The following is a 13939-nucleotide window of genomic DNA, read 5'->3' as shown; positions in this document are numbered from 1 at the left end:
GGGGGAACCAGGTGGTGGGTATTGGAGAGGGCACGGATTGCATGGAGCACTGGGTGTGGTGCAAAAACAATGAATACTGTTATGCTGAAAAGAAATTTAAAAAAAAATTAAACAGAAGATCTAAACAGACATGTTTCCAAACAAGACATACAGATAGTCAATAGGTGCATGGTAAGACTCTTGACATCATTAATCGTCAGGAGAATGCAAATCAAAACCATGATGAGATATTACCTCATACCCGTTAAAATGGTTATTAACAAAAAGACAAAAAAATCACACATGTTGACAAGGATGTAGAGAAAAGAGAACCCTTGTGCCCTATTGGTGAAAATGTAAATTGTTGCAACCACTATGGAAAACATTATGGAGGTCCCTTGAAAAATTAAAAACAGAACTACTATATGATCCAGCAATTTCACTTCTAGGTATTTACCCAAAGTATACAAAAAGACTAGTTTGAAAAAATATATGCACCCATACATTTATTGCAGTATTATTTATAATAGCCAAGATATGAAAGCAACCTAAGTGTCCATTGAAGATAAATGGATAAAGTTGTGTGTGTGTGTGTGTGTGTGTGTGTGTGTACATACACCATGGAATATTATTCAGCCATAAAAAAGAATGAAATCTTGTCATTTGTAACAACACAGATGGATCTACAGGGTATAATGCTAAGGGAAATAAGTCAGGGAGAGAAAGACAAATACCATATGCATCCAGTCATATGTGGAATTTAAGAAACAAATGAACAAAGAAAAAGAGACAAAAACCAAGAAAAAGACTCTTAACTACAGAGAACAAACTGATGATTACCAGAGGAGAGGTGGACAAGGGAATGGGTGAAATAGGTGAAGGGGATTAAGAGTACACTTAACAATTATGAGCACTGAGTAATGAATAGAATTGTTGAATCACTATATTGTACACCTGAAACTAGTACCACACTGTAGGTTAACTATACAGGAATTAAAATAAAAATAAAAAAATAAAAATAAATACATGTCTTTCTTCCACATAGGATATATCCTTATCTTTAAATTTATGATAGAGTATTTTGGTTGTTCACATTTAATATAAATTGATGTATTTACATTTATAAATAACATCTTATTGTTTATTTTCTCACATATTCTATGTTCTTTCCTTTCCTTTTTCTATTAAAGTATCATAATTTTCTCATTTTCTCAACTATTAGGTTGTTATAAAATATTTTCCTATTTAATGGTAATCCTAAAAATGTACAATATGCACTCTTGACTTACTAGCTTCTCCTAAAAATAAGTATTATTATTACTTCCCAGACAATTGTATAACTTCTTTCTTTTTCTTTTTCTTCTTTCTTTTCTTTTCTTTTTTTTGTTTTGTTTTGTTTTGTTTTGAGAGAGAGAGAGAGAGAGAGAGCAAGCACCTGTGGAGGGGTAGAGGGAGAGGGAGAGAGAGAATCCCAAGCAGGCATGTTCAGCATGGAGCTGAAGCAGGGTCCAATCCCATGACTCTGAAATCATGACCTGAGCCAAAAATCAAGAGTTGAATGCTTAACTGATTGAGACACTCAGGCACCCCAATTTTATAACATTTGGACACATACCTCTTTTTTCTTCCTCCTACCTTTGGTGTTACTATTCTCATGCATTTTATTTCTACATTTATTTTGAACTCCATTGTGCATTATGATTATTGTTTTCTACAGCCAATATTTATTTAGATTTACTATTAGTTACCCTTAGTTACCATTAAATTTACCATAGTTATCATTACTGTCTCTTCCTTTCTACATTGCCATGAATCAATCTGGCATAATTTTTATGTCTGAAGAATTCATGTTAGTATTATTTTAGTATGGGATTGTTGGTGATTAATTTTATCTCTTTATTTTGTTGCTTTTCTTTGTACTTACTTTAAGTGAAATTTGCTGTGCTGCTTGAATATGTGGCTTAGGGCTTGACATCTTTTTTCAATGTAAAAAAAAAATTGTAGCCATTATCTTTTTGAATATCAGTTCTCTCTCTTTCTCTTCTGGTAATTCTTTTGCTAAGTTATAAATTTTACAATTTCTTGTATGTCTCTTGTACTTCTCTCTTAATCTTTCTTTCTTTCTTTCTTTCTTTCTTTCTTCTTTCTTTAATTTTTTGTTTTGATTTGTTTTCTTTCTCTGTGTTTCAGTCTGGATAATTTCTACTAACATGTTTACCAGTCAGCTCTTCAGTTTTTCCAGGATGCTCTTAAACTCATCTATAATTTCTTTTTTTCATAGTATTCATTTATTCAGTTCTAAAATTACTGTTTGGTTATTTTTATATGTGGAATAATATGTTCCAGTAATCTGGTAAATTTCTCCATCTTGTCATTAATTTTCCTTGATGTATTAATTACATTTATTTTAAAGTTCATGGCTGAAAAATTCAGTATCTGGGCCATCTTAAAACTGTTTCTGTTATCAATTGTTTTTCCTAGTCCTTCTCTTAGATTGTCTGTTAGCATTTCCCCATGTGTGGGACACTGTGTTATAAAACGTGATAGAGGCTTTGGATATCTTCCTCCAGAGAACATTCACCCAGTCTTGTCTCAGGCTACTTTCTGCAGTAGGGGAAGATCACCTTAGTCCACAATCAGCTTCGTTAATTGGAGCCTGCTTGTCATATGGATCAATGCTTGATCTATTTCAGGCTTACCCTTTCCAACTTGCCAGGTCCTGAACTCCAATTTATTTTCAGAAAATCTAAATATTCAACATTGTGAGACTGTCAAAATCCCCATTAAACACCTTACCCACTTTCCACTAGGATTTTTAGCATCTGTCTCAGCGTATAATAAGAACTGGAAAATAATGCGAGGAGAAAGCCAGACAATGTCATGTTCAACCTTCTCTGCACAGCTCTTTTCTTGAGGATCTTGGTTACACAGGTTTTGTCCGCTGAGGCAGCCTGGACAAATTCCATTTTTCTCTCTCTGTTTTCTGAAATTGTCAAATGCTTCACATTTGTACGCATCACATTGGTTGTCCTCTACCAAACTTTTTAGCCAATCACTCTATGCCATGCCAGACTTAAAAAGGGCCCTAAGGAGAAAAGTGAGATGGGTTGTTTGCATTCATCTCAGTAAATTTCCCCTCTTTCAAGAGTTATGGCACCTCCTGTCTCAGATGCCCCAGAAGCACTTGCTGCCTTCACCTTATGTGTAAATTTTTTTTTTTTTTTTTTAAGTTTTGTTTTGGGCTTTTCCAACCTTTCTTATAACGGAAACCTTGCAATAGTCTAGCTCTTGGTTTGGATGTTATGTTCAAAAATTATCTTATATATATAAGTAATTAAGTCATCTTAAGAGAGTGTCATGCATGTTGTGTTGTTAATTTATAATTATGATTAGTCCAAACTGTGCAACTGAACTTCAAGACAAAAAGTAAAAACCCAACCTCCTAATTACATCAGGCAGGGCTTTTAGGTTTAATTACTGCAATCCTAACAATCACAGAGGGCATGTTGCATATGTTGTAAAATTACAGAGTTCTAAAATTAAGAGTAGCCCTGATTAGAATAGCTAGAATACCTCTTACATGTCCTCCAAAAGTATACAAGAAACCACATTCTCTTTACTATTTTACCGATAGTAAAGACAGGCCTGTGATTAGAGTCCTATAGCTTCATATGAAATCAATGTCCAATTCCTCTAGAAAGGATTTAATTTGTGTGCCAATCTCAGGAATTTAAGAATCGATCAGGACATTCTAGTGAATGAAGAATAAGCCAATCTCTCCTCCTTTTCCCCCATAAACATGCATGCTGCCTAAAAGCTTTGAAAAATGACATTAGAAGAGAGAAACTTGGATGATTGTCCCATCCTTTGCATAGTTAAGGATTTGTTTACTATAAAGCATTCATGGCTTTCCATATGTGTACCCAACAAGACATTTCAGCATTTTTTAACTTTGGAAAATGTAAAATGACCAAAACTACTAGATGTTTTGGAGTCCTTTCAAGTAAAATTGTACTTTAATAATAACTGTATCATTTAGATATATGAAATGTTAGAACATTTATATAATAGACAAAAGCTTATTGAACCTAAAAATATTCTTGATACTCAGTACCCCAAACTATAAAAACAAAATCCCTTCTACCTTTTGTAATTAGGGTAAATGAAAGTGACTGTGTAGAAGAATGATAAAAGTCAGTGCAGAAGCACTGTGCCTCCTTATTTATCAATATTAATTTCATGAAAATTATAACTTTTTACCAACTGGTCCAAAACTTTGGAGGAGAATAGTGAGTCATATCATCAATGAGCTAAAACAACAGTGTATACACACACATATGTACAGGTAATCAGTAAAAACATACAATTTCATAAGACAAAGTGTAGAATTCTATATAGAATTAAGAGAAAAATATTATTCTTATATTCAAACTACTTACCTAACATTATATTTTGGCTTATATAAGAAAATTTTAAGTGGAACATCTTAATATATTTTGAGACATATTTTTTATCAGAAATATTGTAAATACTGTCAAAATATTGGAAAAGAATAGTTTAGGGCTTTAAAAACAAAAGATCACTCCATACCAAATGGATATTTAATTTTCCCACAAATTGTTGGCAATTTTGCACTTATACTTGGTTTGGAAACAAGTATTTCTAGCTCCAAGTGGAACAATGTGCTGAAATGATGAGATGATCTATCATTTTTTTAAAAAAATAAGTGCTCTTTTTTAGGTTGGATGCCAAAGCACTTTGTTAAGATGTTTTTGTTTTTGTTTTGTTTTTAAGAAGGGCAAAACCTCTCAGATTTTAAAGCTTTTGTCGTACTTTCTAAGGATTTTTTTTTTTTTTTGGTACCACTTTTTGTTTAAACCTTGTTGGAAGTTGATCCACTAGAATGCTATCTAGCCATCAAATCCATGGAATTAAAAATTTTAGTCTCTTGATTAGCTATAAATGATAGTAAAAATAAGGACCATATGCCAATTATTGAGTGAATTCATATTAATTAACCTCCCCTTCCCTTACATTCCCATTGGATTCCTTTAAATCTATATTCTAACAACTAATAATTTCAGCTTTTATCTACTTCCATTGGATTAAAAGCTCCACAAATGTAGTAACAGTACTTCTGTGCTTTGCACAAAGTAGTTGCTCATTAAACATTTATGGGATTTAATTAATCAATATTTTTGTTATAATCTAGTTTGGATAACCCAAAGAAACAGTTGATACAATTACAAGGACAAAAAGGCATTCCAAATTCCAGTGTAAATTAATCCCAAATGATTTCTATCGACACAGATTCATAAAGTAGTCTGAAAGTCTTAGAGGAAAGGCTTTCTTAACTTACACATTTGTATACTTGTCCCTTACAAGTTCTGCTATATAAGGCCCCGAGTTTCTGATTATGAGTTTAATAAGAGAGCTATGATCATTGATTCATAGGCAAAAGTTGTGGACTAAATATGATTTTACCCATATTACCATTTTTTCAAGTACCAAATAATGAAAAAAATATATTTATTGTGCCATTAACAAGTGCTATACATTATTATATGGTTACATAATTAACTTAATTCATTTAGAGAGATGGTTACTTTGATTAATACATGTTCTTCTAACTGTGGTTTCAGAGAACTTTTGGATCATTAATTTTTCTATTGATGGATATGAAAATAATATAAATGACTTCAAATAATATGCATGACAAAAAGAAAGGAATCTCATATTCAATATATTGGAAAGTACTAGAATTGTCCAATGGCTGCTATACAATTTGAGGTACATGAAAGAAATACAACTTCTTTCAAAGAAATTCATTTTTAAAACTTTTTTAAAAATTTAAATTCAATTAATTAACATATAATGTATTACCGTTTCAGAGATGGAGCTCAGTGATACATCAGTCTTATATAATACCCAGTCTAATATAAGACTGAGTGTTCATTACATCACTTTCCCTCCTTAATGTCCAAGAAATTCATTTCCTAAAATCTAAATCGCTATGTTGCAGTCTTTTATCCCTAAAGTACAGCTGAGTAGATGCCATAAGCTAAGTTAAATAATTACCAAGAAGAAAAAATTCAGTTAGTGGGCACCTTCTAGAATAAACTGGATTGTATTTTTCTTTTCTATAACCTAACACGAAAAGAAATCCAAACAAATATACGTCTCTAAGTAATAGTTACCTTAAATCAGAAGCTTTTGAGTTTAGACTCCATTTGGTATGTCTTGATTTCTTAAGGTAACTATGTATCAATTAAAACTTATCCATCTTCCAAGCAGAAACTGCTTCAAAGATTTTTTATTCTTAGCGAAGGAGTGCATGAATCACTAATTACAAAGCATTTCTCAGCTTTCCCACTTACTTTCATCTTGTGAGGAGATTAATAGCCATCCTTGAGACAACAGCTGCTTTCTATTCATCAAAGAGAAGCCATTGGCTGGCAGCTCTCCTAGAGGACCAAGGGAAGATAGTCCATGGACTTAACTGCATGGTTCATAACCTGGATGTAGAGACAAAACAGGGAGCTTTGACCTCTGTAGACTCCCCAAGATTGTGATTGATTTTTCCCATTTGCTTAATATACCCATCATATCTTTAATTGTATGCTGCTCCTTCTGCTTTTTGTGTTTATGGTCTAAAACCACAACAATCCTACAGAGAGTTGTGCCTCACATTGCTTTCCTGAGAGACCATATCTAAGCAGTATAGGAGCTGGTTTTATCGTTTTTAGCAGTGTCTTTCATCCTTCCTGCTATTTCAAAAAAGAAATTAATTTCTCATTCTCAAGATGATGCAATCTTAAAAACTGAACATTAGAGAAATAATTTAAACTATATTCTACAGTCAACCTTTTTAAAAAGATTTTATTTATTATTTGAGAGAGACAGAGAAAGAGTGAGCAAGTGAGTGAGCAAGAGAGAGCACACCAGCTGAGGAATTGGCAGGCAGAAGGAGAGAGAGAAGCAGACTCCCTGCTGAGCAAAGATCCTGATGCAGGTCTTGATCCCATGACTCTGGGATCAGGAATGGAGCCGAAGGTAGTTGCTTGACTGACTGAACCACCCAGGTGCCCCTCTACAATCAAATTCTTGCTAGAAATTTAGTTGTAATGCCTGTGCTATAATCATTTCAAAATATAGTTGTTAAAAAGAAATTCAAAAGAAGATTCTGGGAAGAGGGTATAGTAGGAAGCACCAGAGATCTGTCACCCCACCTAGACAAAAATTATTACATGGCAGAATCTGTCTGATGTAAGGAACTCGTGACTCTATTAAAGGCTTGCAACCTTCAAGGGAAGACTTAGTAAATAGTGGTTAATTTGGGGCAATTTAGACTCAACACAATAATAGTCACCCATTATTCCCCACTCCCCTGGCCAGCAGAGCCACTTCCTCTGCAAACACCAGCCTACAAGAATATAAATGAATGAATGAATGCATGAGCAATTAAACAAAAAACCCAGGCCCAAAATGGCATGACTTAGGTTAGGATCCCAAGTGAGTAAACCAAGACTTCATACCTAACCTGACTGCAGTTTCAACCTCCCAGAAATGTGACCTCTGATGTGTCAACATGGGAATTTCCTGGTCAGCACTAGGAAATTACTGATAATTACTGATAAACCCCTTAGGAGGGCAACTGTGCCTAAAACAACACATTCTTTGCTAATAACTCCTTTTCTCACTTCTTCTCTGAAAGGCCCCCCAATAATAGGTCTGTGATCAAAGGAGCGAGACTGATACAAAGCGAAAGTCAAGCAAAGCTTTATTTCCCGCCAAGCATTGAGAATCAAACCGACTGTTTGGGGCCGCCTCTTACAGAGAGGGCGACCCCTCCCAGCCTCACAGATTAACTTTTATAGAGCAAAGGCCACGTGGTTGAGCCTGGCCACACACAGGTGGCCAATGAGATTGTAACACAGAGAAAGTTGCATAGTCATGCTAGGTCACACACGGGTGGCCAATTGAATTACAATTCACACTATAGTAGCTATTTGAACCAGCCTATCATCTTGGTCAGAATTGGGCCCAAAAGGCACCCAAAAGGCAGGGCCCACACTCCTTGGTAGCTAGGGAGACAGTGTGTGCGCCCCACTGATTGGATGTCTCCACCTGGCCCGACTCATCCCTGCATTCGGGCTCTGTTATCTCCACCTGGCCTGACCCACCCTTGTATTTGGGCTCTGTTATCAGGGACTGGTCGACCATATTCTTCTACTGGTTTCCCGGACTTGGTTTTAAGTAAGTCCCCTGGGGGGAGGCAGGATCAGTTTGAGTTTTACTGCATAAACAATGAAATGGCGGTTTAATCCAAGATGGAATTGCTCTGGCTAAGTAGGCTCTTACACTCTCTACCTTTAAAAAACTTTCCTTCTCTGTAGCCCTTTGATGCTTCCCTCTACTTGCTGGATGGGATGCTGCCTGATTCATGCATCGATTAATAAATTCAATTACATCTTTAATATTTACTCGGTTGAATTTTTTTTAACAGTATATACTTGGGCAATTATAAAATGTAATCCCCATGGTAACCACATCAAAGGGCCTTCATAGGAAAGAATTCACATAGGGACAAAGGTTTTTTAACCAGATAGATCTAAACTTGTTCCAAGTTTTTAAGTGGATAGATCCAAGCAGATAGATACCAAGATTGTTTGGGATATATATGTCAATCTCTTGGTTATTTTTTTCAATGCCTTCCTCATTGGTGATTCGTGAATATCTTACATTCTTCTACTACAACCAGGTAAGTATCATCTTCTCAATTTTTTTTTTCCTGGGAAAAAAATTCCCAGCACAAAATTTACCCAGTCAGCAAAGAAGGGCAGTCATAGAACACAACATTTAAGCTGTTTGGGTGCAAAATTAATGCTCCCTTGCTCTCTGCTTCTAAAGTAAAAATGGAGTTTCTCCAGCACTTACCATTACATCCCCATATTATTGGGAAATTAATCCTGAATTTGCCAAAAGGGACTAAAAATATAGGTAACAGGAAAAGCCTGGTAAATAGCCTTTGTAACTCAGATTCGAAGAATTAACCTAGGCAGAGAGGTTTGAGAGGACCTTAAATTTCAATAGTTTCTTACCTGCTAAAATCTAACAATTGGAGAGGAAAACGTAATGGAATTGAAATAGTTTGTGAACTATATAATACAGCTAGGGGGTTCAACCATCATTTGCTGGCATGTACAAAAAGATGGAAAATGGAAGTTAAAGCAAAGACTTACTAGAACACATAAACAAGAATTCAAAAGCCAACTAGGAGCCAGCTTTCCGAAGGTCACTAGCACCAAGATCTCCCCCGTGACAATGTATTCCACGAAGATTGAGTTTTGCCAGAGAACTGCTGGTGCTGTGAATCTCCAGTGCAGGAGGTAGCGTCCAACTCTCTGTTCTTCCTAGATATTCCTGCAAAAAAGGTTTGCCAGTGGGACTCGCTCAGCAAACAAGTGCAGCAAGTGAGTGTGGATGCCCCATCAGTCTGTGGCCCTTCACCGGCCAGGAGGCGATGTAGATCACCACCATTAGAACAAAGTTCTGCACTTCGAACTGGGTAGACTGGTCTGCAGTCATCCTGGGCACAGTAGATAAAGACAAGAAAAACAACTGAGTCAATGACAGGAAGGTAGATCTTGCTGGGACATACTGTGGGGGCAACCCGGTGGAGGAGACAGCCCCAGTCATTCTGGAGCCCCACCAGGGGTCCCTGTACTACCTCTTGCCTGACCACCACGTGCACAAGTACTTTGATCAGATGGACATCTCCAGTGGGCTGGATTGGTCCCTGGATCCCAAAATCTTTTGTTACATTCACAGCCTGTCCTACTCTCTGGATGCCTTTGGCCATGACCTGTAGACAGGAAAGATCTGTGTATGCCTTTTTATTATTCCTCTTAATACTGCTGGTATTTTTTTCACACGCAGGTAACTAGTAAGCTACCTCTTCTTCAACTCCTACAAAAAGGTCTTTATTTGTTGAATAGAGAACTGTCTGATATTTAAAAAAAAAAAAAAAAGCTGTTTAGCCATAAAACTCAATCTGGATGTTAACTATAATTTGGAAGAAAACATTTAATTTTAAAGATCCATTTTAAGCATAGTTGTATATTATCCATTTGACAGTATGGAATGCTGTCTCCTAAAAACTAAAGAGAAGATAAAAGAGGATGATACAAAAAAGTTTTTTCTTTACCTCAATTCTTTACAGTAGATGTGTTACAGCTCTATAATTCTATAATCACATTAGAGTAACTCAAGACTGAAATTACATATACATATCTGCTCCTACAGTAAAATTAATAACATTATTGTATAAAGTCTCTCAGATGGAGAACTTGCAACAGAAAGTCAAGAAAAACACACCTTCTGTGTCATTTATATAATTCTTAGAAATACGCAAAAACTATTCATGGAAAGGAATATCAAATAAGGTATAAATTTTCATAGATTCAGATTCTATCTGTTTTATCATATATCTTTGATGGTGAATATTTGAAATTCAATTCTATGTGATTTATCTGCTATAATAATATATACATATATATATATATATGTCTATATATATATATAATGTCATTTTAAATTGTGCTTGGAATTATATAGTGGGATGTGTATTTCCTGGTTTTGGAATCATAGCTATATGGGCAGATTTTAATAATCTATTTCTATGAAATAATTTGAGTTCATTTTTTAAAAATATTTTAAACAAGAATAACTCATAATAAAAAAGAAATATTGGCTGTGTGCTGTCTGATAAAGGAAAACTCTATCCCAAATGGATTCTAGACCCTGTCTGCTAGTACAGAATTAGCTTTGTAACCACTAGCCTTGGACCCTCTCCCCACATTGACTAGAAAGTACTACATTGAGGTAGGCATCTATTATAGTTGTAGACTAAGGCAAAAGTGAGAGAAATTGTAATAATATCACCTTATAAGACAGCATTATACTTTAGAGATTAGAGAACATAGCTCCCCCAAACTTAAATGACTTATTTGAAGATAATCAGTTTTAGTTTTGAAAAGAAATCATTTTATCTCAAGCTTTATTATAGTTGCCTTTTGCAATTGCATGTGTAGACAGTAAAACATGAAATTTTAACTCATTCTAGTTCTTCTGTAAAATGTTAATGAGAAATGTAAATATGTTTGTAAAAATTCATTAAAATCTCATATATTCAAATCTTCCTCTCTTAAGATAGAAAGTTTTGCTTAAATAATATATATATATATGTGTGTGTGTGTGTGTGTGTGTATACATATATATATATATTTTTAGGATATTTTCTAATTTTCTTTTTGTTTTCATTTTCTGGGCATAATTTTATCACTGAATCTATTATTGTAGTGTATTCTCCATTGGAATACAGTGTACAGAGTGGCCAAAAGTTCTTCCTAGAGCACTACACTGAGCAATTTTTCCCTAGAATTCTAGTTTGAAATACAAAGGGTAGTGGGTCAGTAATTCAAAAAGGAGTCTCTGAAAATACATTTTTCAAGCTCATCCACCTGAGAGAAAATTTCATGAGTTACTAGAATGACATGTTTGGACCTAATTGGAATTAAGAAAACAATTGTTAAGAGGAACGTGTAAGTTTATTCACTTCTTTGATTTTGTTTCTCTGAAGGGAGTGTTTTGTATGTAGACATGAAGTCAATTGGTCCCTGTCATCTGATTAAGTTTGAGCCCCTCAGTCATGAGCAATGTCCACTGAACTGCAGATTTTCATCAGAGAACAAGGTCTCCTGTGAAGACAAAGCATGATGAATAGTTTGGTACTGTTACCCTGAGGAGCTGACCTTGGCATTGGTGGGATCCAAATTAGTATAAAATCCATAGCTCATCTTTCATAAAATATCATTCCTCATGGGTCACAGCTTTGCCCAGATGTTTGGCAGCTAAGTGAAATTTGAAACAATCTCTTATCTTTAGCAACTATGAAGTCACCCATATAAAATTTTTACAAACAGAGAATTACAGGGGGAAAAAAGTCTTAATCTAAGGTTATTTTTCTTTCTTTTTTTCCTTTCTTCAGTACTCAGCTCCTTAAATAACTCCACTGTAATATCACCAATTACATGATTCATGGCATATGATTTTAACTTTCTTGGTTGTCATACAACAAAAACAGAAGATCTTGCAAATAGATTCCATTATACTTGAAGTGGCCTTTACTTAATAATTTTTTTACAACAAATTCTAAGAAGAAAATACTTACATAGCTTTTATAAAACTGTTCTGGTTGATCTATCCTCAATGGTATCCTCTATTTACCTTCTAAATGCATCCTAGAGAAATAAAGCTGGGACAATTTTATTTTGTCTGTGTACATGTATATTCCTTTCTAAAATCATCTTTGTGTTAGTCCAATCTTAAAATGTAATTAGAATTCTGGGACATATCTGCACTGCAACTTCTATGGTGAATCAGTTTCTTTAATCCTTTGGGATAATGCATGTATTTTTCCTTTTCAAACAAAACATGTAAATATGATATACATACTGTTTCAAATACCAGTACTACAAGTTAAAGAAAAAGTCTTTACTGATATAATTTTGGACTCTGTTATTTATAAATTGTCCAAATTTATTCTCATATATCTTCCACTTATTCTTCCCAATTCCTACCTACCCCCGTCCTAATAAAGCAGAGCTGGTTAAAATCTTGGCTAATCAAAAGAAATATGCTTCAATCCATAACCAGGAAATCAAGCTTCTTTCACTAAATTCAACTGAGATGCTATGCCAATACAATATGAATAACCATTTGCTATCCCAATTTTTCCTCTCAAACTTTTTTCCATTATAAGTTCTATACATTTGAGATAATATCTTAATGATGAAAAACCCACAGAGAGTCTAGTAAAGTTTCTAATAGAGAATAATACTTTTGCTCAAAGCTCTGAGTTAGGGATTAACTTTAGATTTAGATTTAGTAAACTTCTCTGTGCATAGATCAGCGTTCCAAGTTAAAAACATATATGTATGTTTATATATATATATATATATATATTTTTTTTTTTTTTACTGTGCATATATATATGATACATCATGCTAATCTCCTTGCATCATCATGCTGAAGATGCAAAGAGAGTTCAACATGGCTCCTAAGTCAAGGAGGGGAGGAAATGCTTTCAGACTGTGATCACAACTTTATTGAGCATGCAGTCAATTTATAGGTTCAGTCTAGCATTTTAAAAATACAAAATAAGGGTACCTTGATGGCTCAGTCTGTTAAGCATGCCAGTCTTGATTTTGTCTCAGGTCATGATCTCAGGGTCATGAGATCAAGCTCTCGGTGGAACTCTTCACTGGGTGTGGGGCCTATTTGGGATTCTCTCTCTCCTTCTACTTCTGCCTCCCACCCCCATGTACACTCTTTCTCGCTCGCTCTCTCTCAAAAAAAAAAAAAAAAAAAAAAAGAATACACATACACACCCTTATATAAAATAGAGTAAGATAGGATATATTAAGATACTGGGTTATATGACAAAACAGGTGGAAGAAAATAAGAGATTGGGATAGGACAGAATAGATGAGGGTAATGGTGGAAGGTTAGAATGGAATACAACAGAATAGAATCAAACTCATTAGAGCAGCTTGAATGACAAAGGCAAAGATAAGTATATATACACTGGATAACTCTGTAAATTTTTTTTTAATTGAAAATATCAGTCAAAAGAGTTTGGAAGCTACCATTGTGAGTAAAAAATAAATAAATACAAATAACCATAATATAAATAAGAAAGTGTTAACAGTTTTAAAAAGTTGACATAGGAAATTCAGAGATGGGAAGAGATTTTATCACTTAGGAAAATGTGAAGATTATTCAAATAACTCTGTAGACTTTTTGAGACTAGAAAAGACTTTCTTCAGAGAATAAAGGGGAGAATGCAGGCGGATAGTTGGAATGAGATATGAGGTGATGGCTCTGTGAATACTTCCTT

The 13939-nt window shown here is 34.5% G+C and overlaps 1 pseudogene; it reads left to right on the top strand.

The window, feature by feature from the left end:
• Window positions 1-9922, top strand: part of LOC111149922 — an 83745-nt pseudogene extending 73823 nt beyond the window's left edge.
• Window positions 9923-13939: the final 4017 nt, after the last annotated feature.

The sequence above is a fragment of the Enhydra lutris genome, unplaced genomic scaffold (assembly GCF_002288905.1).
Source record: "Enhydra lutris kenyoni isolate GAN:26980312 unplaced genomic scaffold, ASM228890v2 scaffoldscaffold22, whole genome shotgun sequence".
Classification (NCBI taxonomy): domain Eukaryota; kingdom Metazoa; phylum Chordata; class Mammalia; order Carnivora; family Mustelidae; genus Enhydra; species Enhydra lutris.
The sequence above is the reverse complement of the archived record's forward strand: the minus strand, read 5'-3'. Positions and strand labels throughout refer to the sequence as shown.